The 25919-nt window shown below is 44.3% G+C and overlaps 1 protein-coding gene across 1 annotated transcript in view; it reads right to left on the minus strand.

Annotated features, from left to right (window-relative positions):
- The window catches only part of WNT5B (Wnt family member 5B), a 105922-nt gene that overhangs the window by 56757 nt on the left and 23246 nt on the right, over positions 1–25919 (minus strand). The window lies entirely within an intron of this gene.

Genomic DNA, 25919 nt, shown 5'->3' on the forward strand with positions numbered 1-25919 from the left:
ACCTGCTGGAAGAATTTAGTCATGACACAGTGTTCACTTTCTGTCTCAAATGTTTGTTTTCACAAATCTGGTTGATACTGCACACTTAATTTTATAAATGGGGAGAGAGGCTTGACAAAGGTAAGGTTTTGCCACGGTGATATGAGGAGTACTTATCAGAACCGACTGCTGCAGACTTGACTGACCACCTCAGAGGGTGATAAGCATGCCGGTAAGCTCTTTGATCTTTCCCTGAGGTATTGTAAAGGGCCACCCTAACCCCTGGCTTCAGAAAGGTGCTAAACCAGGGCCTGTTTTCATTGGGAGTAAGGAAAAAACAAAAACAAAAACAAACCCCACCAACTGCTGAAAGTTACTACTATTTAATATGTATTATTACATTGTGCAAACTTAGATATGTCTTGTCAGCATCATATATAGAGTTATTTGAGAAGCTGGAAAACTAGTGCAAGTTGGTAAATGGGCTCTAGGGTACTGAAGTAGCTAGTAGTGTTAAATCTGTCCCCTGTTGTCCTCAGAAGAATTGAGCCAGTTTCCAGAACACTGCTTTGTCACAAATAGTGATGCGAAGTACGAATGCTGTAAGTCTGTGCTGGTGTTAAGAGTTCGCACATGTTCAGCACACTACAATGCCTGTCACACAATCCTTATAAAGTAGAATCAAGTTGCAGGATCACCAGCTATTTCCTCTTCATTCAAAGGTAAAAAGGCTTGACTTACCAGATGTTTTAGTTACAAGTCCCTCTTGTCCAGAAAGAGTACAAGGGTCTAATTTGTTAATATCAGGCACTCTGTTATGTTTATTGCTCCTCAGTTTATGTAATCCACACTCCAGAAGGACGGGGCCTCACACACAGCTGTCTGTCAGTAATTACTACTCATATCATGGATTCGAGTCACTGGACCTGGCCTGTGGGAAAATCATTCTTTGAGACCAGATTAACTTGTTATAAATAGCAAGGGATAACTCAGCATGGCTTGCAAGTACTATTTTCCTCATCTGAAAAGAATATGAAAATATTTGCAAACATCCATAATAATATTTCTCCTTAGGAAATCCTTACCCTAAACTGGCATTTTAATGCACACATTTGTGTGCTACCATTTGCTTTTTGAGAAATGGTCTCTAAATAGGGAGGAACCAAAAGAATTAGTCATAATATTCCTAGACTCTTTAGTAAAATCTCTGAGGCTAAAAGTGGACAGATGGATGAAATAAGGGAGGAATTAACAACAGTTATGCCTCTCAAATTCTTACTGTTCTTAGATGGAAGGCAACTAATTTGCACCTTCCATTATACTTCAGTGTTTTAAACCTTAGCTTCATAGCTCAAAAGCTCACTACTGTGAACCAAAAAAACAACAAAAAAGAGGACCAGACCAGTAGGTGTGTCCAAAGGAAACAACATGGAAATGAAAAAATTAAACTGATAATTTCTAGCTCTTCTAGTTCATTCCAAATGCACACAATTTCGAGAGTTTCAGGAATACTCTGTAAAAATGGTCTGACCAGATTCTCTGATGTAAGCTTTATCAGGCTCACAGCTTGCTGCTGCAGGAAGCAGACAAGGTCTCCTCATTCTGTGAATCTGGAATAGATGACTGGCTCTTCCAGCCCTAGCTGACGTCTGTGCACTTTAGCCAGATGCCCTGCCATTGTACTCAGAGTCAACTGGCGACAATTAGAGCAGCATGGCCCAAAGGAAGACAGCTGCCCTATCTTCTTCCCACACATGAAGGTCTAAATTTCAGTGGACTCACAAGAGGAGCCGCAGAAATTCACTTGAGTAAGTACGACACAGGATTTAGCAGCAAACAGCCTCATTACTACTTAGTTTAGAAACAAAAATTGAGTCGGTAGAGCATGCAACTCTTGATCTTGGGGTTTTAAGTTCAAGCCCCATGTTGAGTATAGAGATTACTTAAAAATAAAATCTTTTTAAAAAATTGAAAAAATGCATATATGCGAGTTAGAAGACAGAAGTCAAGCACTACATTTTACTGAAAGGCAGGGGTGGAAAATAAATGTTGACTTCTTCTACATTGCTCCTTGACCTTTCCCCTCCCCGCAAAAAACAAGAAACCTTTCCCTCTCACCCAAGACTGATCCTCCCCACTGTGACGCAGCTATGAATCAGGTTTACACCAGTATCAGAGGTAGCTGGGAGTCCAACCTTGTATTTTTCTTTCCCGCTAGTCTACTAAGATGATTTTAAGATCCACTATAAGGCAGAAAAATAGAGCATAGTTACTACAAATGAATGGAAATTTGTTTTCCAATGTGGAAGATGGAAAGTAGAAAGAGGAAACGTATTTATCCACAAAGCCTGCAAGCCCTATGTTTTGTCAGCAGGCGGCAGCATTGTCTGCGAATTGGAGGTTATTTCCAGTGGGGCGCCCAAACCTTCCCCCTCAGACAAATGCCCTCCAGTCACCACCCCCACCCCATCTTCCCCCCAACCCAAAGAATTTCCCCAGGGTCTAAGAGCTGACAAAGGAGGGATTATTACCAAAAAGATGAAATTAAATTTTAAAACATCAGTGAAGCTCTTCAAAGGAGCCCAGGTGTACAGCACTTTGTTCTCTGAGCAAGGTAACAGATGTGACCTCAGAAAGGTTCCCTGATTTAGCTCACAGTGCTCTGCTTTTGGAGGCCGTGGGAATCAAACATCAATTTCTAATTTTTCTTAAAGACCATCTTGTACAAATCTGGTTAGATTGTCATATTTGGGAAGTTTGGGAGAACAAATGGGCTGAAATTTTAGTCATACATGGAGAGAGGTTTTTTTTTTTAATTTTTAAAAATGTTTTTATTTTTATTTTTGAGACAGAGAGAGAGCATGAGCAGGGGAGGGGCAGAGAGAGAGGGAGACACAGAATCCGAAGCAGGCTCCAGGCTCCCAGCTGTCAGCACAGACCCCGACGCAGGGCTCGAACTCATAGACTGTGAGATCATGACCTGAGCTGAAGTCGAACGCCCAACCGACTGAGAGAGGTGCCCCCGTGGAGAGAGTTTTAACAGCAAGAGTAGAAGTTCTGGCTTTTTTTATGGCAAAAAAAAAAAAAAAAAAGCGCATATCATCTGTAATGAAAAATTCTAGAGAGCCTTTGAGGAAAAACAAAAGTATTTTTAAAATTTTAGGAGTGTCTATTTTTATTACAAAATGAGCATCTTTATTACAGATGAAGACGTTTTCATAAAATCTAAAGGAGTCTATGACATTGAAAATGTTTAAGAGCCTGATAAAGGTGTGAGGTTGCTCACATATCTAAATTCTTCCTATGGAAAACAGACATTAGGAAAAGGTAGGAGAAATTAAAACAAAAAGAAAAGAACTTCTAAGCCAAGTTGGCCAGATTCCATAAGCCACACAATAAGGGGCAGGCTGAGGGCTGGAGAGGCCTGAGGGCTCTTGCTGTCCAGGTGCTCCGTAGTCTGGCCTCAGGGAATCAAAGCGTGGATCTGAAGAGCAGTTGGTGCAAACATGGAATGAAAATGTGGAAGGTGGAAGGTGGATATCCCCCATGGCTACTTCTACCAAGCTGCATTCACTGTGGAGGGCACAGCTTTATTAGCTAATACAGAGGATAGTTTGGGTTGGAGAAAGAGAGAAAAGGAAAAACTTCTGGAACTCAGGGCCCAGCCACGAAGCAAATTAGCAATCCCGGCATCATCCACGAATGTCTTACAAAAGCAGAAAATCTCCCCAGACAGCTCTACGGACATTGTAGCTGAAATATGCCATTGTTAGTGACCATGCCAAACACAGCCTGAGGGACAGCAGCGCAAATAAAGAAAAGAGGTGGTAGCAAGGCCGGGGAGCCTGCATCCCTCCACATGAGGCTGAGGACAAGACAACACGGGGCAGGCTGAGGAGCCAGAATAACCAAGAGCGATTGCAATGAAATTAAGTGAGGGAAAGCACAGACTATTTAAAGACTCGCAGTTTCTCAGGACGGTCGTTGGAAGGAACTAGCAGGGTTGCTCTTTGATTCACAGCCTCCAAGAATAGCTCTCCTGGGCTAGCCACATCTTCAAGAAGACAGGCCCTCTTGCTTTGTGTGAATCCGACTTGAGACAAACATTCCGGCTACCAGGCCACCAGGCTGGCCTGAGGTGAGCCCGAGGCTGAGGATGTGCATGGAAGGTGACGGTCCTGTGCACCTGCCAGCATCCTGCTCCGACACAGGGGCCACCCCACCCCCCACAGCCGTCAGCGTCTGCGGTCAGGAGAGCGGTATGTTCTATCCTGCATCCTGGTTGTACAGGGAAAGCAAGCTAGGGAGACAGTGTACACGGGGAGAAACAGAAAACAGGCGTTTCCAGGGCCACTGGCGAGTGACATCCCTCACACGGGCTCTGCAGGCAGCGGTTGGCTCCAGTGGCCTGAACGCTGCCTACCAGCTGCCTACCAGCTCCACGCGGCTCAGCTTTGCATGCTCCGTTTCAGCAAAGAAGGTATTGTGACAACTCTAGTAACCCAAGAAGACAATTTCAGGTAACTCCGCAAGCCCTGACCCAAGAGGGCTGCCAGTCCACACAGCCAGACTACTTATTTGCACACAGGGCAGTCACTGCCGCTGCTCTCCTAACCTTCTTCTGTCCCCTCTGTTGCTGCCCCACAGAAATAAAGGTGTCTACACACACATCCACGTCCTTAATTTAAAGTGATCCAGGGGCGCCTGGGTGGCTCAGTCGGTTAAGCATCCGACTTCAGCTCTGTGGGTGATCTTGCCCTCTGTGAGTTCGAGCCCCGCATCAGGCTCTGGGCTGACAGCTCAGAGCCTGGAGCTGCTTCCGATTCTGTGTCTCCCTCTCTCTCTGCCCCTCCCCCGTTCATGCTCTGTCTCTGTCTCAAAAATAAATAAACATTTAAAAAAAAATTTAAAGTGATCCAGCACAGCCCCTTCCAGGCTCCTTGAGTTCTGGTTGCCCCATCTACAGAGAGTGTAAAGAGGGGCCCAGAGAGTGGTGTATGTGTGTGTGTTGTGGGGGGAGGGTTCCAGGTGACATAGAGGCACATAACCTACAATGAAGCACGTCTGGGGCCTCTCATATACCACCCAGCAGGTACCCTGCATTTTCTTGCAATCCTCCTTCATTTGGGTTGCCTCGCACTTGATGCCCTGGAGGTAAAGCCCCATGGACCATTCCTGAGCCCGGCAGCTCCCACTCCTGTGCCCACTCCTGCCTCTACACCTGCCAGGGAATTGCAGAGAAACCACAGCACTTGTGCGCAGGGCTGCAGACACCTTCCCACCCCTCCACCAGTGCCCAGAACAAGCCTGCTAATGCTAATCTACCCCCTCACTTGCAGCTCAACAGCTTTTCTCCTTTAAGCCCCTGATAATGGTTTTACTAAAATCCCCTTTTGATGGAAAAAAATCCCAGCTGGACATTTCAGGCCTCAGCACAATGTACAAGGCCGCGGGTCCCTTTCCCGACCTCACAAAGGCCTCTAATCAAGTGGAAAATGTGCTAGAGGCCAGAGGTTTGGGTCTGCAATTATTTTTTAAGGGATTACTAGAGAAGAATAGGGGGCAGCAAAGGACTCCCCCCCCCACTTTGTTTTCCATTTGTTCCTTCTCTTAGACATATTGAACCAGTACAGCCGTCCAGTTCCCCAAGCCCAAGAGCCCCATGCCTCCCTTCCCTGGTGGAAGGGTGTCATCTCTGAACGCCATCACTTCAAAAAGATTTAGAGGGTTTGGAAGCAATACACAGGTCCTATTCTGACCCCATTTAAGCCCTTATTTATAAAACCACCATAGAACAGGATCTCATGGGTGAGGAGAGCACTCATTCATTAACCTCTAACCCCCACTCTGTATGCAGAGGGGAGAGTTCACACCATGTCCATACACTGCTAAGATTGGGAGCATTCACTAGGGCTTCCCAGGCTTTGGAGGGCAAGAGGTCATGTTCCCAATCTTGCCAGATATCCTTCTTCTTATTTATATACATTGACCCTTCCCCTCAACACAGAGCAAATATCCATGAAAGTCCTAATGCAAAACATAGATGAAAATATAAAACCCCAACCATTCTTATTAGCCTATTTTAAAAAGTACACTATGGAAGACAGTTTTCTTCTCTCTATATTTTCATGCTACATAAATGCTCATTAAGGGCTAACTGAGAAATGAACATTTCAGGTTGGTCCTAAATTCACATCATTCTATTTCAGCACAGAGAGACTGCTGCTCATCCTTCTAAACCTAGCTGGTGAGTGATGTATGCAAATACCCAGTAAAAAGGAAATGATCACAATCCCTAAACTCATTCTGGGATGATCAAGGATTAGGCTGGTCAGCTCTGAAAGTTAGAAGTCAGCATATGTTGCAAAATAAATACCAGGCTGAGTGATAATTTTCAGGTCCTTTCTTCAAAGTCCCTAAAATATCCCTAGTCAAAAGCAAAAACCAAAAAATCCCAAACCAAACCAATAAACAAAAACCAAAAAACCAAAAAAACAACTCCTGTCTGTTTTCATCAGTATAAATGCCTTATTGATATATTTTGCCTTATTGATTTTTCAGTTTTCCCTAAAACCCTAAGCAATAGAGAACCAGATGGATAAAAGCACAATTATTATATTTAATTTATTACATTTAATACTAACACATAGCAGTACATTATGTTGGCCTTCATACTTCTTTTGGTGGGTGTTGCAGGAGGAGGGGGCCATATAGTTTCCCTAAAGAAACTCCACCCTCTGGAGTCCTCTCACCAGATAATGACAGACAGGCTTGCTGAATCACTTCTGCTGGTTATCAAAATGTTGTGACAGCTTTCTCCAGGAGCGAATAATCTTCACCCTGCTTTACATGAGGATGAACTTGTTCAGCAAGGTGAAGTGATACATTCAAGGGCATCAGAGAGGACAGTGGACTGTCTCTAAAGAAGAGTCTAAGTGGGCCTGGTTCCTTAAAGAAGGAGCAAATCATGAGGTAAGTCTGCCTTATAGGTAGAGTTGTTCAAAATCTTCCTCTCCCGGATACGCTTCCCGAATCATTACTCAGAATGCCTGTTTGCTTCTTTCCTGGGCTTATCAGTATTATCTTAATACTCATCACTATTCTTATGCTTCTCCACCCTTTTAACATACTATATGGAACAAAGTATGGGTTGTTTCAGAAGTCACTCTTCCTACCAAAATCAGTTTGGGAAAGGGTAAAATAGCAATTTGAAAACAGTAATTTGTTAAAACAGTGATGACAATGCATCTCCGATTTTTCAGGGCGGTTGAATATTGGGATGTAAACATCTTTCAGACTCTTATTAGATCACAAAAGTATGTAAAAACCAACCTAAGACCATTCAGAAAAGAAGATGACCACAATTAGAACTAAGAAGTACAAAGTATGGGCTTTCAAATTAACTAACAGAAAATTTTGTTCAAGGCCTCCTGAGAGAAGGAAATTATATCTTGAGGCTGAAATGTTATCGGTCCAGAGTTCACAGTTTAGCTGGCATACCTAAAATAGTTGGGAAGTGCCCTTGAATCGATGGAGAAAATATGAAGTATTCTTCAGATTGCACCAGGCAGGGTAGCCAACGGGGAGAAATGGAGCCTCGTTTCTCTACAGTGTTTTTCTCTAGATCCTTCTCTCATGCTCTTAATAACCAAGATCTGTACCTAACTCCTGCTCAAATCACCTGTGCTGTATTGCTTCTTATTTCTGAAATTCTCCCTGTGCACTCATTTTCCATTATTATGGGCACACTTATCATCTGGTTCACCTAACTCCCTAAACCACCACTTCCATGCCTAACAATCTGGTTTCAGCAACCACAGACCCTGCTTGGGATTGCTGTGCACCTGACTCTGGTTCCCTGCTTCCCCTGCTCTGCCCCAGCACCTCCCAACAGCTATGGAACTTTCCAGAATCATCCAGATTGTTGGTGGCCAGATGAGTGACAACTGCCATGACTATATTTGATTGGCAATCTTGACACCACAGTTATTATTTTTACTAAAATATGCCTACTTAAAATATGCCTGCTGTTCTTAAAAGTGATACATAAATCCTTATCTTAAAAAATCATCCAGAATAGAAAAATCTGGATGACAAGGTAAAATTGCCCTTCAGTCCCCATTTAATACCATCTCCCTGCCCCAAGATGCCCTAGGAGATGGGGTGGTCTGTGTCCTTTTGGACCAACTCCAGCTTTCAGAGTTGCCAACAGCAGTGAGGTGACAAAATGCCCCAAATTTGGATCTGATGCAGAATCTTATCCTTCATTTGTATAAGATCTTGAAATTAACCTTTTGTCAGAATACGTTAAGCCCCCAAAGGGTCTATGGTAATGAGGCAACATTAAGAATCTCTCTCCCTTGGTTTCCTGCTTAAGAATCTCTTAAAAAGTTCCTCTCTGGGAACTATTATGAGTTTATCTACATAGTGCTGACAGTCAAGTGGCAGGACTGATAAAGCTTGTGCTTGGCTTTATCAGTTTTAGAGCTAAAACTACTTTGAGAGCCCATAAAAATGCTAACAAATATTCCTTCTGCCCAACCTACAATAACGGCCCTTCACAATCACAAGATCCTGTTGGCTTATTGGGATTAATTGCCAACTAATAGTTAAAATGCTAGAATTTATGAATGACTGTTCAAAAATACAAATTAGTGTGGATTCAGGCTTTCACTTAGTAAATATTTATTTGGCAGCCACTATTGGCCAGAATCCTGCACCCAGGTCTCGGGATACAGAGTAACGTCTTACACTTACTTGTATGGAGGTCTGAGTGGGAGAGAAAGAAGTGGAGTTTCACTGGGAACTGCTCCCAACCCACAGCCTGATTTATCTGTGCCGCAGCCTGTAATCTGGATATGCCCATGGGAGTGTGCCTCATGTGTGTTTTAGGGGGAAAAAAAAGAAAGTTGGGGGTTGCTGCTTTACAGAGTTCTCTGCGCAGGAGGAACCAGCCAGTGACAGATAAGGAGGCAGAACTGAGGTTTGTAGACATACAACACTAAATTCTTTCCAGCTTCCCCAGAGAGTGACAGCCTAGTCCGACTCCACACCGGAACTACTCTCTTCCTCATCTCTCCTGACCTCCTGGTCTCTCCCCCACCTCCTGGAGGCTGCCCTCCATGTCAGCTTCAACTTGATTTCAATGGGACAAAAATATTGAGTGAGGGGCCAAATGAGCCACAGTGGCCTACAAGACCCCCTCCCCCCAGCCTCTGGAACAGCCACTCTGCCTATCACTCAGGTCAGCTTAGCTTGCCTGGCCTTTATTAGCACAGCACAAGCTAAAACGTCTCCAAGGGAGGCCGAGCCAAACCAGGTCCTTGATTTAAATGACTGTTTTAATTATTCCCTGCTTTATCTCCAGTAATTTTATTAGAGAAAGGGTTTGTGAGAAGAAAAGAGACATTTAAGGTTTCCTCTTGCTGTTCAAAGCTAGTTAAATGTAAACAGAAAAAACCTGTTGGTCTGTGTTGAGGCACTGTGTACACTTTGTCATGTGCATCTCAGTGTGGACACAAACACACATGCCCGCAGGCTTCACAAGCAAGGGGAAGTTTCCCTGAGTTGCCTTCTTAGGACGGGACCTTCTCCACTGAAGACCCTGTGAAGGGAGGAAGTTCAGAGTTTGTGCCCAACCTGCAAACCACCTTGTTTATTTGTTATTATTTTTTATTAAAGGAATGTTTTTAAGTAATCTAACCCAACCTGGGGCTCGAACTCACAACCCCAAGATCAAGGCTTGCTTGGTCTACCTACCGACTGAGCCAGCCAAGTTCATACCACTTTGTAATAATTCCCCAGGACCCAAGTACAGACAATTCCCCAAAGACACGCCCACAGAGATGGTAACCCTCTGTGCGCTTCCTCCAGTGCACATGTGAAAACTGACCACACACTCTCCACTCACTGTTTTCCTCCCGACCAACCACCAGGTGCCTCCATAAGCTCCCACGACTGTCAGCTCTAGATGCTGACACAGCGTGGACAGGAGCCAAAAGCAACTCCAGGGGCAAGGATCACAGTGTGCCAGGCAGTGGGGGTGGCGAGGTGCAAGGGATGTGATTTGGATCGCAAAGAGCCCTCCACGAGCTTCAGATATGGGTTTTTGGATGGGGGTAGAAGCGGTGAGCACAGTATTCTCACTGACCAATGAGGAGGATGGCTTTTTTCCTGAGTGGCAGTGTTAGTATTTACTCAAAGTGCCATTATCCCAGCCACGCACGAAGTTCTATGCTTATGGCTGGAAGATTCAGGGCCAGAGATAGGTAGGCAGGAAGGTAGGTAGGTAGGTAGGTAGGTAGATAAATACATAAAAATACTTTCTTTTTGTTCAACTCTTAATCAGCATCCCCTGAGAAACTGAAGTACTTTTATCTCAAAGTGGAATAAAGGGACCCCAGTGAGCAAAGGATAAAGCTGTGGGGAATCTTTATTTTTATTTTAATAGAAGTTTTTTCTCCCTTGGGGTTTTGCTTAGCTGTCCATATATGTCCACAGAAAATATTATTCTTAGAGTCCAGAGTCTGTTCATGTTTGTTTGTACAGATTTTTAAGGGCAAATAAAGGCAAGTGGAGATACTTTTGATACTGTTGTGCTTAGATGATGTCCTTAGATCTTTCCCATCTAGTTCAGGAGCAATTTGTTGGTCATTGCTGGCAAAAAAGTACCTTTGAAATACACTGTTAAGCTCGTCAAACATGACTTATAAAGAAGACCCCTGCCTTTTCCAATGAACTCCTACCAAAACTTTTCTGACAGGAATAATCATGCTCACATTAGACTAAAACAGTCATCAGAACACCAGGAGCTGTGACCAGATTACGTCTGAAGTAAGGTAGGATCCTTCTGGCCGTGTCACCAAGGTTTTCTGCCCACATCCGACCACTAAACCATGCCTGTGGCAGGACCACAAAGTGTCGTGTGACATAAGCATCACTGATGCTCTAGGCCCTAGGAGGCCCTGAGTTTTAGATGCCTCAGAAGAGGGTTCTAAAGGCTCCTCTGGATGACTAGCTGGCCCTCAGCTCCCAGCAGACTCCTGCCTGCCTCCCAAGGCACCTTTCCCCTCCCCCCTTCTCATTCATCCCACTGCTTCTCCAGGTGTAGTCTTGTGTTGACTTGTGGAAGAACCACCTGGGTGCTTGGTGCTTGCCCAAAATGCATTCTGCAGGGGGAGGGGTTCACAACCTCTCTACTCTATCCCAGAGATTTCTTCCTAAAACTGGAATCTGATCATATGGCTATCCTGCTTAGAGACCTCCACTAACTTCCTGTTACATTAAGAGTCAAGTCCCAACTCCTCGCTATCAGCTGCCATAAGCCTGCATGGGTCCCAGTTACTCCTCAAGCTGCATTGCCTGCAAGTCTTCATCCTTCCAAATTCCAGCCTCTTCTGCTGGTCACATGCAACCTTTTCATGCTTTTGTGGCCTTGTGTATTTTGTAGCCCCAGGCCTAGAATGTTCTTCCCTCCCAGCTTGAAGAACTTGTCCTCACTCCTCAAGGCCTGGCTCAAGTGAACTTTGTAGAACCTTCCATTACTTTCTGCTATGCATCCTTACAACACCTTGTATGAGGCTCTGGTCTTAGTGCTTCTGGCCTGTCTGGTAGTGTCCTCTCTGCATCACTCCCTCTCCCTAGAAGGATCTCCTAGTCATGGTGGTTCGGGAGACATTCAGCTGACAGGCATGCAAATATGTGTTGAGTTTCTACTAGGTGTTCTGTGAGAGGGGCTGAGGATATAGCAGTGAACCAACCTTAGCACCAGTGTCACAAGCCTATATCCTTGTGGAGAAAGGAAACAATTAGTAAGTAATTACCAAAATGGGGAGTGAATGTTTTTTTTAAAAACATTTTATTTTTTATTTTAAAGAGAGAAACAGAAAGAGAGCATAAGCAGGGGAGAGGGGCAGAGGGAGAGAGAAAGAGAATCTCAAGTAGGCTCTACTCTCAGCATCGAGCCTCATGTGAGGCTCGATCTCACAACTGTGGGATCATGACTTGAGCCAAAATCAAGAGCAGGACACTCAACTGATGGAACCACCCAGGCATCTCAGGATGAATGTTTTGACAGGAGAAGTACCTTGTATAGGTTGGGGGTGAGAGACTCAAATCAAAAGGCCCTAACCTGACCTAGGAATCAGAGAATGCCTCGCAGGCAATGCCAGGACTTACCTTTGCTTTGCTTTTCTAACTGTTGCTTACACATTGAGACAAGAGTCAGACAGCCTACTGAGCCACCCAGGCACCCTGAGTTTTAAAAGGCACGTTATTTGCATTAAAATGTTTGCAAAGGTACAGGAGGAAACTTTGGGATGAAGAAAAGTTCTGTATGTTGATTGTGGTGGTGATTTCATGGGGCATACGCCTGTCAACACTCACCATATTGTATACTTTAAATGAGTGCACTTTGTTGTACATTAATTAGATCTCAGTAAAGTTGTTATAAATAATGTTCCCTCCAGGGGTGCCTGGGTGGCTCAGTCAGTTAGGCATCCAACTTTGGCTCAGGTCATGATCTCGCGGTTTGTGGGTTTGAGCCCTGAATCGGGCTCTGCACTATGGATCCTCTGGCTCCCTCTCTCTCTCTCTGCCTCTCCCCCACTCATGCTCTTTCTCTCTCCCAAGAATAAATAAACATTAAAAAAATGTTTCCTCCATCAAAACCATTGCATGCATTGTCATACCACCACCTACACTGCTCTATCCCTGCCTACCTGCCTGTAAATCTTCCTTTCCTCTTTGCTACCTCCATGAAGCCTTTCCTGACTCCTCCAGGCAAACTTGGCTGTCATTTCTCTTGTTCCCTACAGTTTGGATCATCCCTCCCCATCCTTGATGGTGAGGTCTCTGAAACCCCCTTGGTAAAAGCATTTCCAGTCATGGAGCTTAAGACTTCATAGAACCACCAGGCTCAGGGCGGTGAGGTCTCATGGGACCAAAGCGCAGGAACTGTCTTCATCCTAGTGGCCCCTATACTCAGGGAAGTGCCTGCTATGTTGCAGGTGTTCAGTAAATATCTGAGGAACAAGTGGAGTAGAAGACACATACTTTGCACACTAGGTTCAAATGATTTTGACTTGAAGGAGGCAGATGAAGCCTTTAGTAATGACTACAAACTTGCACTAACCTAAGTAGTGAGATATCTATTAAAAGCCCAGATTTATTAATAAGTCATTCTTTGATAACTGCTGTGTCCCTATCCCAAGGTAACCACTTCAAAGTCAAAGCAACAACATAAGATGATTAGAATGTTTCAAGGATTTTTTTTTAAGTTTATTCATTTATTTTGAGAGAGAGAGAGAGAAAGGGAGAGAGGGAGTGCATAAGCAGGGGAGGGGCAGAAAGAGAGGGAGAGAGAGAAGCCCAAGCAGGCTCTGTTCTGTCAGTGAGGAGCCCTATGTGGGGCTCGAACTCATGAACCATGAGATCATGACCTGAGCCGAAATCAAGAGTCAGATGCTTAACCGACTGAGCCACCCAGGCACACCAAGCATCTGACTCTTGATTTCGGCTCAGGCCATGATCCCAGGGTTGTGGGTTTGAGCTGGGCCCGCACTGGGCTCTTTGCTGGATATGGGGCCTGCTTAAGATCTTCTCTCTTCCTCTCCCTCTGCCCCTCTCCCCTGCTCATGCTCTGGCTTACTCGCTCTCTCAAAAAAGGCGAGAAAAAAAAAGCAAGTGTTTCATGACTACGGCTATACAAAACATGCTTTGGGAGATATACACAAGTATATCTAAAATCTAAGATATACACAAGATTCAAAAACTGTGATTGAAGGACTGTCCAGTCAAACGGTCATGGCAATGACTGATCATTAGTAATAAATGCCACACGGTACGAGGACTGTTGACAATAATGTCATATTTAATGTGCCACTGTCTTGCAGGGATCTCTCACTTGATTCAGCAGACAGGGGCAGAGGAGCTGAGCTGTGACAAGGCTGGCGTCTCTCCTTGCCCCTGGCGCCACGACTCCCCCCAGCATTACCACAATCACTTGGGAGACCACTGAAGGGGTAAACATCAAGAGAGACAGAGGAGAATTAATACCATTTGGTCTCCATGATCCTATCGTCAAAGATTTATTGAATATTTAGTGTATGCTCAGACTAAAATAAGTGAAATTGTTAAGAAACTTGGGTTCTATTCTGCTTTGCTCACTTAGTCCTTGGCTTAGCTTGACTGGCCTTCCCTTGCCTCATTTTTTTTCACTTGTAAAACCACACAAAGTACAATACATAATCCTTGCCATTAGATCCAGGAAAGACTGTAGGGAATCACAAAGAGTGAAATACAGAACAATTCAGCAAATACACATTGCAGGTGTAGAGCACGCAGCTGGTGCCCACCCAGGCCCCTCCCCTCCACACTTCAGGACACAGAAGCCTACCTTTTAACTGCCAGATACCACATTTCTTAGCAAAGCTCTCTTTGCCCATACTGGTAGGAATTAGGCACGGGGAATTAAGGGCTCCCTGGGATGGCCCTCGGCCACTAACAGGAGTCCCTGGGCCGTGTGTTCCATTCTGGCTACGTTCTCCAGAGGATTTAACCTCAAAGGCCCCCAGCCTTTGAGCAGCTCACCTGCTCCTGGCCGCCTTCCTTCCCCCGCTTACTCTTCCACTCCCTGACCAGTGGCTCCCTCACCACACAGACGATCTGCACAAACCACCACTACCTTTCCTCAACTTAGAAAGAGAAGAAAAATAAAACGGAGAGAAATGCTAAGGCAAGACAAAGAGATGGGATGAGCTCAGGCTATCGCATTCTTTGACTTACACACAGTCTCCATAAATACATATACATTTGCACATAAGGGTAATACTGATTATATTAGCAAGTATAGAGATAAAGATGCATCCTTTTCTGTTCTGTAGTTCTTTACACCTCATCCTCATGAAGATGCTTTTAAGATTATTATGATTCCATTATAAAAGGTAATTCTAGGTTATTCTTTTTTTAAATTTTTTTAAAGTTTATTTATTTATTTTGAGAGAGAGCACTAGTGGGGAGGGGCAGAAAGAGAGGGAGACAGAGAATTCCAAGCAAGCTCTGCACCACCAGTGCAGAACCCGACACGGGGCTCGAGCCCATGAAACCGCGAGATCATGACCTGAGCCAAAACCAAGAATAGGACGCTCAACCAACTGAGCCACCCAAGCACCCCTATTTTAGGTTATTCTTAATGTTTCAGGACTACATTTTGTACTGCCCAGCCCAAAAATGACCTCAAAGAAGCAGACTTTAATTATATATATGTTTATATATGTACATATATATATGTGTATATGTATATATGCACATATATACATAAAATTATGATACATACAATGATGACATATATTTCTGAGAGAGAAAACTGAGATTACACAGTGACAGCTGACACACAAGGAATTCACAACCCCCACCCCCACCCCCAACAGCATCTGGATGGTCTGCCTAGCAATTCCCCATGGAGTATAAGAATGTCTCCATTTTTCTATCCCTGTTCCTTCCCTGAAAACACTTTCAGTCATGTGACAAATCATTATCATTCATTAATAATGTTTCCTGAGTGTCTATATGTGAAAGAAATTCACCATATATTTCACAGTTGCAATGGTCTTCCCCATGGAGCTTTCGTTTTAATGGAAACTACAGAATACGTACGTCTTCCTTTCACGTATTCTGTATGGGTTTGTTGTTTCTTGTTTTTCTCTCTTCTCTCTCTCTGGTCCAGAGGAATAATTTCCCGGTTTACAATCTAAATTGGATCATTTCACTTCCATGAGTCAGGGAATACTTCATGAAAGAATAAACATTTAAGAGGACTGGGGACAAGGGGTGGAAGGAAGTAGAGTAGAGGCAAACGAGGCAGCTGAGCAGTGATGGCTGCACGTTCTCAGTACAGAAGAAGGTTCCTGGTGGCGGGTCATTGTAAGCAGGGATCAAGGAAGAATCACTGGGGACAGAATATGCATACACCAAGGGGAGGCCGGGCTGATAACAAGAAAGAATGGTCCCATTGTCACATCTCACATTGCCTTTTCTCAAATTACCTTGTCAATTTGATGGGACCAAATTCTTCTGGTCCCCATCTCAGAGCCAAAGAGACTGATTTACATACTACACAGCTTAGGAAGTCCGGAGAGGTGGAATCTCAAGTTCTCTTCCAAGTTCTGCTTTAGTCGAGCCAGGATGGCCAAGGTGTTGGAGAACGTTGTCTCTTATGATTGTTCTAGAAACTGCTGCCTATGCCCAGTATAAGGACACTGATAAGAATCCTCTCCCTGCTGTCCAAAAGGACCTCCTGGCTTGGACTCTAGTATAAGGACCCCAAGGTATGAGTTTGAATACATGGTGAATGTGGCTGACTTGTGCTTTTGGTATAGAGACCCTTCCCAAAAACATGAAAGTAGGGACACCTGGGTGGCTCAGTCGGTTAAGTGTCTGACTCTTGATTTTGGCTCAGGTCATGATCTCACTCTGTTGAGGTGGAGCCCTACATCGGGCTCTGACAGCACAGAGCCTGCTTGGGATTCTCTCACGCGCTCTCTGCCCCTCCCCTCCTTGTTCTCTCTCTCTCTCTCTCTCAAAATAAATACATGAATAAACTTTAAAAAAAAAAACATGAGAGGGGCACCTGGGTGGCTCAGTTGGTTAAGCGTCCAACTTTGGCTCAGGTCACGATCTCACGGCTTGTGAGTTTGAACCCTGCATGGGGCTCTGTGCTGACAGCTCAGAGCCTGGATCCTGCTTCAGATTCTGTCTCCCTCTCTCTCTGCCCTTCCCCCACTTGCACTCTGTCTCTCTGTCTCTCTCAAATATAAATAAACATTAAAAAATATTTAAAAAAAAACATGACAGTACTATCCAGTGGTGTAGACAATTTGATGGGTAGACCTATTTATAGTGCATCACAAAGAGAGAGATGGTGATTATATACTCTAGTGGCTTTAAACTTTTTTCCCCTAAGAAATAGAACTCTGCTTTTCCACCAAAAATTGTATGTTGAAGCAAAAGAAATAAAAGCAGGGGTGCCTGGGTGGCTCAGTTGGACACTTAAATGTCCAACTTTAGCTCAGGTCATGAGCTCACAGTTCATGGGTTTGAGCCTCACGTTAAGCTCTCTGCTGTCAGTGTAAAGCTGGCTTTGGATTCTTTGTCCCCCTCTCTCTCTGCCTCTCCCCTGCTCATGCTCTCTCTCTCAAAAATAAATAAACATTAAAAAAAGAAAGAAAGAAAAGCATTTATGCAGTTGAACCTTGGAGAGGGAAAGGATCTCCATACGAGTTCCTTAGTAAGAACTCTCAAAAACCACTTGTGCAGCCCGGTCCATCTACATTATAGGTGACTAAATGGGAACACAGAGAAGTTAGGTAGACTACCCAGCATTGCAGAGCTAGGGACCAATCTACTTTCTGGATGCTTCATCTCTTGCTCTTTCTACTATAGCATCCTGTCTCGGAGAATCCATTCTGAGCCTACAAATTTACATGCGGCAATACTGAGCCACAAAAATTACTGACTTGATGCTTTCATTACTCACTCCTGTTCATATCCTGAGGTTGAGAATCTTGGGGTTCTCTGTACCACATTAACTTCAGTGGTTAATTCTGAATTCCCTTGTGGTGGAAGTAATATAGGTCAGATTCCATTTAACACATATCACTACAATAAAAAAAAATTAGAATCCAGCTCATGGTCTACAAACTCCAGTAAGATTTAATGAGCAAGAGCTTAGTACTGTTCTACAAAGAAATGGGGATAGTGTTTTGGATTTTACTGTAAAAAGACTTTGCCTATAGTGTAAATATTGGCCTTGTGGTGGTAGATCTGATAACTCAGATAGCAGATGGCTTCCAAGTCCCTCACCATAAAAGGGCCATGTATTCCACAACCCAACACTGAAACACCACTCCCTGGGATCCCTGACTTCATTCAGCTTCTCCAGGTAGTCAGACATGATATGCAATTTGCTATCCTGGCACAGAGAAGAGGAAAGGAACCGTCAGCACTCCCAAGGCCCACCCATGGCCTCAGTGGGACCCCTCCAGGAGTGCGCTCTTGATCCCAGCTTCGTCAGTAAGGAGCCTTTATAAGACCAGAGTCCTTAAAGTAATTATGTTCAAGTCCATTAAAATGAAAAGAGGAGGGGCGCCTGGGTGGCTCAGTCGGTTAAGCATCTGACTTCGGCTCAGGTCATGATCTCACGGTCCGTGAGTTCGAGCCCCAAATCAGGCTCTTTGCTGACAGCTCAGAGCCTGGAGCCTGCTTCGGATTCTGTGTCTCCCTCTCTCTCCGACCCTTCCCCATTCATGCTCTGTCTCTCTCTGTCTCAAAAATAAATAATAAAAACATTAAAAAAATTTTAAATGAAAAATAAGTAGGAATTTGAATGAAATTAAGTGAAAAATTTAAATGAAAAATAAGTAGGAATTTGAAAGAAATGTATGTACAGATTTCAAAAATTCAGGGACAGAGGGGAAGTGGGCTTAGAAGTAGGAGGAGGTAGGGTATCAGAGTGGAAGGCTGGCCCCTCTGGGAAAGAACCTGCAAATGGGCTTCCCGTTTACTCATTCCCACACCTCTGAGGTTGGGTGGGGGAGGGAAGATGTTGCAGCCTCAGAAAGGATGGTCACGGAAGTAACAAAGAGGAGGCCACAAGGAACGAGGAAACTGTCGACATGGAGAATAGACTCAAGGCCAAGATCCAAGTAAAACATCAAATTGGAAAGAAAGAAAAAAACAGAAACATTTCAGATGACAGAGCTGAAACTGTCTCTGGGATGTGGCTACTTAGGTTTCCCTCTCATGCCTGACAGCTAGGATCAGAGTGCTGCCATTTCTAGCACTGAGTCCTTGACATGTGATGCCTCTGGTACAGATGGAACCCACTCACCACGCAAGTGATCTGGGCAGGGGACGGGGTGTGTGGAGCCAACTTGCACCCCCAACTCGGGTTTCCCAACCATTAGTTTGTATTTGAAACCTGGCATTAGAATAGTTCATGCTGGGACACTCTCTGAACTCTGCTTGCCCTGGTCCTGGCACTTCTGCCCTACAAAGGGAGGGGAATCTTAAAAGCATTTTTTAAAAAAAACAAGGAAGAGGATGAAACACTTGTAAAAGCTTTTGATAGTACTGAGTCACACACACAGAAGCAATCAAGTGGTCAGGGTACTGTATGTTCTGTAACAGACACAGTAAAACTCTCAGTGTATCAACCTTTCATATTACCTCATGGGGCAGCAAGGCTGAGCTACAGCTGAGAGCTACACTGAAGTTTCTAAACATCTGGGGTTTTTAAACACCTTTGCACTAGATATTGGTTTGGGGTGACGTACAGCTTCGGCAGAGAGCTGAGCCCTGAGTGAGTGTAAATTCTGCAACACTGAATACAGAACTGGGGTTTAAAATTCAGTTATGTCAATTATTGGCTGCATGACTCTGAGCAAGTTATCTAACCTCCGGTCCTCAGTTTCCTTATCTGTAAAATGGGAGTATTAAAACCTACTTCAGAGGGTCATAGTTGAGATAAATGAAATGAGATGATATATGCAAAGCATCTACTATAGTGCCTGGTAGGTGGTAGATGCTTCGTTCATTCAACCAATATTAACTGGGCACCTTACTATTTTCCAGGCACTATGCCAGACGCTGCAAATACAAAGTAGCAAAGACAGCCTTGGCACCTGTCCTCTGGAAGCTTTCAGCATGGCCACTAGTCTAGTCACCTAATAGTAGCACTTACTGTGAATTGCTCGTTTTGACTGATGTATGTGGATGGTAGTATGTAGGTTACAGAAATAAGAGAGGTCCAGGCTTTGTTCCTCAACTGCTTCCACTTGACTGAGAAGGTAAGAGAACCATATAACTGGATGGCTCTGCTACTAATTATGTGACCTTGGGCAAGTCATTTAACAATTTTGGAGCAGGGCGCCTGGGTGGCTCAGTCAGTTAGGCATCTGACTCTTGATTTCAGCTCAGGTCATGATCCCATGAGTTTGAGCCTCATGTTGGGCTCTGTGCTGGCAGTGTAGAGCCTGCTTGGGGCTCTCTCTCTTCCTCTCTCTCTGTCCCTCCCCAACTCATGCATTCTTTCTCTCTCTCAAAATAAATAAATAAACTTAAAAAAATCTTTAAAAAAAATAATTTTGGATTTCAGTTTCCCTGTAAGTAAAATAAGGAGCTTGGATTGGATGACTCATTCTCAAACTTGACTGGGTATCAGAATCTCCTGGAGGAGCTTTGGAAGTATAGATTCCAGACCCCCACCCACACCTGCTGGTCAGAATGTGGGGCTCAGGGATCTATCATGATTTTTTAAATGTTCCCAAGTGATCAAATGCAGACATCTTGGTTTTGGTCCATTTGTAAGATCCCTTTTAACAGGAGTAAAGTTCTGTGATACCTCACTGCCACACGAAGCTGAGCTAACAGAGCCACAGAAGAGGCACCAGCACAGCATTATGAGCGAGGGTGAGGAGAAGGTAGACAATGGCTGGGCCAGTGGCAGCACGGAGTGAACTTGAGATGGGCCTTGGCTGAGGGCTAGAATCTGAACCTGGGAAAGGGAATAATAGCAGGGAGAACAGAAGCCAAAAATTGGGCCAGAGGACAATGCGCTTGAATGGGAATGATGGGACAGAGGTTGCCAAGTTGGATTAAGACCAACTTCATTCATTCATTCATTTATAATGTGACCTCATTCAGAAATAGGGTCTTTACAAGGTAATCAAGTTAAAAGTGAGGTCATTAGGGTGGGCCTTAATCCATTATGACCAGTATGTTTATAAAAAGGGGAAATTCAGACAGAGAGACATTCATGGAGAGAAGACTATGTGCAGAGACACAGGGAGACTGTCATGTGAAGAAGGGGGACTGGAATGTGTGTGCAGAGGCCAAGGGATGCCAAAGATTGCCGCTAACCCACCAGCAGCTGGGACAGAGGCATAGTACATTCTGCCTCACAGGCCTCAGAAGGGACCAATGCTGCTGATGCCTTGATTTCAGGCTTGTGGCCTCCAGAACTGTGAGATAATACATTTCTGCTGTTTTAAGCCACCTAGTTTGTGGGATTTTGTTACTGCAGCCCTAGGAAACGGACACATGATGTAACAGAAATAGAGGCAAAAGAGCTGCGAGAGACTGTGGATTAGAGGCTTGACAATTCATTTCCTGGAAAGGTTGGATTAACCCACTAATTATGTACTGAGAATGTTGGCACTCACCGTTTGGTATCATCCAGTATCAACAGATATTTGCTGGGTAATTAATGAGATGTTGGGGGTCAAGGAAAAGAAAAGATGGATTCCTGGGAAGGACGGTGGCAGGTGGGAAGAAATGTAGGTGTCGTGTCAGACATGTGAACTTCTCCAGATAGAAATATCTAGAGGCAGCTGGAACACAGAAGTGAAGCTCAGGAGAGAAGTCCGGGCAGAGATTAAGCTTTGGGAATCACCCATATCGAGAAAATAGGTTAGATGCAGTGAGAAAAAATTATCTAGGGAAAGAAAAGACAGCTAAAGGCAGACTCACCATAAGTTAGGGTCTCCAAAGAGTATGGAGAAAAAGAGGAAATAGGAGAATCTGGTGGCTCAGAAGCCGGTCATGGGGGAGCCCTAGCTATGGCAGAAACAGAAAAAAAGGCATGGATTTTGGCATATTTCAAGGCATTTTCTTTCCATATTACATCAGGTCCTTTTTTTTTTTTTTAAACATAAATCCATGACAAGTCTTGAATGGTTTTAAATGGAGCAGGTTTGAATTTCTTAAATTCAAGTAGAGGTTCTGGGGAAAAAGAGTGTTAGTGTTGATGTCTTGAGTGTTTTCAATAGCAATTTTAACCTGAAAAGCTCAAAGAGCATTCGATCAGGCAAATGATCTAATAGCAAGTACGATGTCCCAATGTCACAGATACAAAGGCTCGGAAAAGCAAAGATTTGTAGCTCCATTTGCCCAGAACATCAGGTTCAAGTGAAGAGCAGGTTCTGATTCAGGGGCAAATGTTCAAATCTAAGCACCAGCCAGTTCATCCATTTATCCACTCATTCAACACATTATTGATCACTGCACTGCACTAGGAGCACAAAGATGAATAAAATCATCAAGGAACTTACAGTCCAATGGGCAAGAGAAACATATTATCAGGTGTTAAACATCTTAACTAGAGAAACTTTAAAAAACAATAATGTTCAAACATGGATGACCAGATAAACAAAATGTGGTCCAGGGTGCCTGGGTGGCTCCGTCGTAGAGCATCCAACTTCAGCTCAGGGCATGATCTCACCGTTTGTGAGTTTGAGCCCTACATCGAGCTCACTGCTGTCAGCATAGAGCCCACTTCGGATCCTCTGACCGCCCCCCCCCACACACACTCTGCCTCTCCCCCACTCATTCTCTTTCCCTCAAAAATAAAATAAACATTTAAAAAAAAATGTGGTCCGTGCATACAATGACACATAAATGAACTTTGAAGACATTATGCTAAGTGAAATAAGCCAGACACTAAAGGACAATTATTGTATAATTCCACTAACATTAAGTACCCACGGTCGTCAAATTCATAGAGGCAGAAAGCAGAATGGTGCTTTCCAGGAGCCAGAGGGAAGGGAGAAGATTGGAGAGTTAGTGTTTAATGGGTTGAATTTCAGTTGCGGATGACAAAAAATTTCTAGGGGTAGATGGTGTGATGTCTGCAAAGCAACATGAATGTACTTAAAGCCACATAAGTGTATACTTTTTTAAAATCTTTATTTATTTATTTTTGAGAAAGAGAGAAAACAAGCAAGGGGCAGAGAGAGAGAGAGAGAAAGAGAGAGAGAATCCCAAGCAGGCTCTGCACTGTTAGCACAGAGCCTGACTGAGGGCTTGAACTCATGAACCATGAGATCATGACCTGAGCCAAAGTCGGACGCTCAGGCGCCCCCACAGAAGTGCAATACTTAACAGTGGTCAATTTTATGTTGTATACACTAAAAATGTTGTTACTGTGTTTGAAACAACAACAGCAACACAGTAATGTTTGTGACCCTGTCAGACAATAATTGAAAAATTAAAGGTCTTTTTCCATGATTCTGATCAGAACATACATCTTCTTCAGCTCAGTGAATAGCTAAGTCTGTATGCCACCAGATACAAAGTTGGGTTGAAAGGAGAATGTCCCACTTCTATTGCCCAAGTTGATAGGTAGCAGCACCCCAAGGATCAAAAGACACATGGAGGCCTTCTTGACTGTGACCTCATGTGTAATCCATTCTTACCTCACAATCAGGGATCCAATGGACCTGATATAATGTTCCAGGGGTTCAGGAATTGTTGCCCATCATCAGGGAGAAATAAGGACTCTCTCAAGTGGCCTCCTCTCTCCCACTGCCACAGAAGTGAGATTTTGACCACAGCCCTCTCAGAAAGAAACCAAACTCAGACTGCAACCAGGGGTACTGTCATTGAATTTCAATGGCACTTTACCACTGGCATTAACTGTTAATATTTGTCTTAATAGATGGCATTCTAAATTTCTTTTTTTATGTTTATTTATTTAGGGAGGGGAAGGGGAGAGAGAGAGAGGAGAGAAAGAGAGAGAGAGAGAGAGAGAGAGAGAGAGAGAATCCCAAGCAGGCTTCATGCTGTCAGCGCAGAGCCTGACAAGGGGCTCGATCCCACAAACCATGAGATCATGACCTGAGCCAAAAACAAGAGTTGGCCGCTTAACTGACTGAGCCACCCAGGCTTCTCCTAAATTTCCTTTTAATACACGGGAAAGGTATGGAGAAGCTGGCTGCCAAATATTAAGTCAATGTCAAAGTCAAGTAAAGAGCAGGTCAAATCTGTTATCCCAATACATACTACATGTTTTCAAGTTTTATTACAATTATTTAGCATTTGCATACTTAAAAGTAACTTTTTGGTTTTATTTTATTATCTCTTTACTTTTAGAAATGTTAGAAAATAAGAAATAGGGAGAAATAACGCTTAAAACTCTACCATTTAGAACTTTTTTAAAAATTTGATCTTTTTTTTAAAGTTTATTTTGAGAGAGAGAGCACAGGTGCACAATTGACAGTTGGGGAGGAGCAGAGAGAGAGAGACGAGAGAGAGAGAGAGAATCCCATGCAGACTCTGCACCTGTCAGTGCAGAGCCTGATGTGGGGCTTGAAGTCATGAACGCTGAGACCATGACCCAAGCCAAAATCAGACACTTAACCGACTGAGCCACCCAGGCGCCCCTAGAGAGAACTATTATTAACACTTTGGTGTAGCATCTTTTAGCTGAAAAATGTCCTATATTCATTTTTTTAAGTTCAACCCTTTGTATGGGAATTTGCAATTCTTCCTACGTACAAATGGCAAAGAGTGATCTAGAAGAAAGGATCAGGTGGCTTTCCCAGCACCTCACGGCCTGTCAGGAGGAAGGTCAGAATTAGAATTCAATTCGAACTCGGCCATCCAAGGCTCTCTGACACTCCAGTAACTATCAGGATGATTAGAGTCATTGCTTACCACAGCCAGAGCCCCTGGCTAAAAATACACCCTCCTCTGAGATGGTTTCCGTTATTTAAATGTTTGAGAGCCAGCCAGAGCCTGCCCTGGGCACGGAGCGAACATCTGGGCAAGGGATTGGCCAGAGAACCACCCGGCAGCTGGAGGCCATATGGGTCCAGAGCCTCCCCAGCGGGCAAGACCTCCCTCCACCTCCCTTCACCTCTCTGCACAGCACGTTGGGCCTTCAAAGCCCTCCACCTTCTCTTTTGCGAGATCACAGCTCTCCTTTGCTCCTCTGCCCTACCTCACTTCCCCACTCTGTCCAGGAGAATAATTTCTTCTGCCTTCTTTGTTCCTTTTCCCTGTCATGCCTCCATTGACTTCCTTTTCCACTCTACCCTGCACCTGGAAGAGTTTTTCCCTCTCTCGCTTGTCAGTCTGATGGTTTCCTCCAAGTGCCTCCTCACAAGCCATTTGTCTCTGAAAGGCTTCCATGGATTTCCCACACTGGTGGCTTTTCTGCCACTTCCTCTGACTGGTTAGCCTCACCAGAGAGGGATCATGCATTTAACCAAATTCACCAAGATCTATTCTGGGTCAAGCACGGTGTGCTTCTGCAGGCACAGTAATGAATGGGAAGAGGTCTCTGCCTTTAAGGGCCCAAGTCCAGTGAAGGGAAAGATGAATACAAATAGTTAAAGGGATGTGCTAGATGTGTGTTAGAGTTTGGGGGGACAATTTTGTTAGATTTTGGGAGCTTTGAGAAGAAAGCAACCTTGCCCATGGAAGTCAGGGAGGCATGAAAAGAGCACCCCTCTGAGTGAATCTAGTGGTAAAGGTCATCATTTCACGGGTTTGCAAGGTGCAAAGGGGCATTGCCAACAGTGGGGAGGGCATGTACAAAGGCCCATGGGCAGGCTAACTCAGGCAGGAAGGGCTTGGAACTCCACACTCAGGAGTGAGGGTCCAGCTCCTCGTAGGGCCTCACTGTTGCTCCTGGGTCCCTAATAAAAGGGCTTAAACTGGCTGTGAGCTCTTCAGAATCTGTGGCTAATTCTTATTTTCAGTTGGGAAAGTTCAGAACAGTTTTCCCCAGACATCACAACAGAGTTAAAACCATTGCCACATGCATTGTCAGAGGTTCATAAACATCAAGGAGTGGCCATGATAGAGTCACTGGAGTCTACTGGAGGCAAATAACCTCAGTGATGTCAGATTCTCAGAACTTATGAGTTGGCTCATCTACTAAATATGGTGATGGACGAGGGCAGGGACTTGCTCAGACAAAAGAGGGTTTCACAGTCAAGTAAGCATGGGAAACGCTCCCCCTCCTGAGGGATTCACATTGCATATGAACACATTAAAGTTCTGTGGTAGGGGGAAACAAAAGTGTTTAATTTGGTTGAAACCAGCATTTCTCAAACTTATGTAATCATGCAATTCTCCACCACCCCTCTCCCCCCGGACCA

The sequence above is a fragment of the Prionailurus viverrinus genome, chromosome B4 (assembly GCF_022837055.1).
Source record: "Prionailurus viverrinus isolate Anna chromosome B4, UM_Priviv_1.0, whole genome shotgun sequence".
NCBI classification, from domain to species: domain Eukaryota; kingdom Metazoa; phylum Chordata; class Mammalia; order Carnivora; family Felidae; genus Prionailurus; species Prionailurus viverrinus.